Here is a 478-nt window from a genome sequence, read left to right on the forward strand (position 1 = left end):
CTCCACAAGACAAAACTACTGAATTTATAAAAACTGCCCCATTCAAAAGTTGATTCTTAACTGTCTGTCATTACCTGGATGATCCACGAATTATGTTTTGAGTAGTTGTTTGTGAGTCCCTTGTTAGTTCTGAGCGGTTAAAGGGTTAGTTCACCTAAAAATGAAAATTAGGCTGTGTTTTACTCACCCCCGAGGCATCCTAGGTGTATATGACTTTCTTCTTTCAGACGAATCCAGTCGGAGTTATATTAAAAATGGTCTTTGATCTTTCAAGCTGTTTCACTCAGCGGGTGTTGCATTGCTTCTGTCCAAAAGATGTGAAATAAAAAGCACTTTTCCATAAACAAAGTGTCTCACACGGCTCCGGGGGGTGAACAAAGTCCTCCTGTAGCGAATCGATGCATTTTTGTAAGAAAAATATCATATTCAAAACGTAATAATCACTTGAATCTACCTTGCGCTCACTGTTGTAAACCGA

This window comes from Sinocyclocheilus grahami, unplaced genomic scaffold, assembly GCF_001515645.1.
Source record: "Sinocyclocheilus grahami isolate Dianchi unplaced genomic scaffold, SAMN03320097.WGS_v1.1 scaffold1817.1, whole genome shotgun sequence".
Lineage (NCBI taxonomy): Eukaryota > Metazoa > Chordata > Actinopteri > Cypriniformes > Cyprinidae > Sinocyclocheilus > Sinocyclocheilus grahami.